This window comes from Nematolebias whitei, chromosome 8 (assembly GCF_014905685.2).
Source record: "Nematolebias whitei isolate Nwh7 chromosome 8, NemWhi1, whole genome shotgun sequence".
Taxonomy (NCBI): domain Eukaryota; kingdom Metazoa; phylum Chordata; class Actinopteri; order Cyprinodontiformes; family Rivulidae; genus Nematolebias; species Nematolebias whitei.
In genome coordinates, this window is record NC_056505.1 from 8,572,305 (window position 1) to 8,573,489 (window position 1,185).

Here is a 1,185-nt window from a genome sequence, read left to right on the forward strand (position 1 = left end):
GTCGGCGGGGCATGGCCTGGGCCGGGTCTGGGGTATTGGCTCTTCTCCACTCAGGAATGAATGGGTTTACCTCCTGGGTTTGGGCATGGGCTGCCCCCTGTAGAGGGCGGGTACATGTCTTGGACCTGGGGGGTATAGAGTGTGTATCGGGAATAAGAATGAAATGTATCGTTATTGTATGTCTTTGAGTGAATGAATGTGAGATTGAGGTTGGGATAGTGTGATTGTGTATGTGTATGAATGGGTATTTGTTAGGCCGAGACTCGGACTGCCCCCTCTTTGATACAACTGGGGGTGCTTGGCATCGCGCCCCTATCGCGCGGCCCCCTGGTGGGGTGTGCCCTTGCCTGCCGGCGCGCTTGGGGCCCTTGGTATCGGGGGCTGGGCGCTTGGGCGTGTGTCGGCTCGGCCTGGTGTCTGCCTGGTGGGGCTCGGGTCCTCTGGCCCTGTCGGGCCTGGGCCTGGGTGGTGTGAGTCCTCGGTGCCCGGGCCTCGGTGCCTGGACCTGGACCTACATCGGTGTGGCGGGTGCCGACGGAGGCCTATGAGTTTGTCGCTGTTGGCCCCGGGGGGTCACTGTATGTGGTTGCTGGTGGGGATCTTCCGGTTCTCCCCTGTGGTCCCTTCTGGGGGGTGGGTGGGTGGTTCGCCCTGTGTGGGTGGCTCTGGGGGCTCCGCGGTCGGGGTCCCTCCTGGGGTCTTGGGCTCTGGTCCCCACTTTTTCGTCTGCCTCTGGTCTTGGGGGTCGGGTCTCTGCTGCTTCACAATTACTAATAAATGTTCTATTAGAGAAGCCTTATACACTTATGCATGCTCACAACCACACACAAATAGAAGCAGGGATGTTTATGTAGGCTTTATATGTAGATATATAGATATGTATGTGAGTGTATATTCATGTGTATGTATGTATGTATGTATGTATATAGGCGTAGGTATGGGTATATATATTTATTGAAACTTACTGCAAAGCCATGAATATTTTAAGTTCTTTATACATATGTATTTTGTTGCTGTGTTTTGTCATGTTCTTTGCAGGTGAACAGACAATGGCCGGGTGTTTTGACGTGTGCTCTATTTGTATATATTTCTTATATTTTGGAGTCTTACTTTGTCTTTTCTTTTTTCCTATCCTATTAAAAAAAAAAAAAAAAAAAAAAAAAAAAAAAAAAAAAAAAAAAAAAA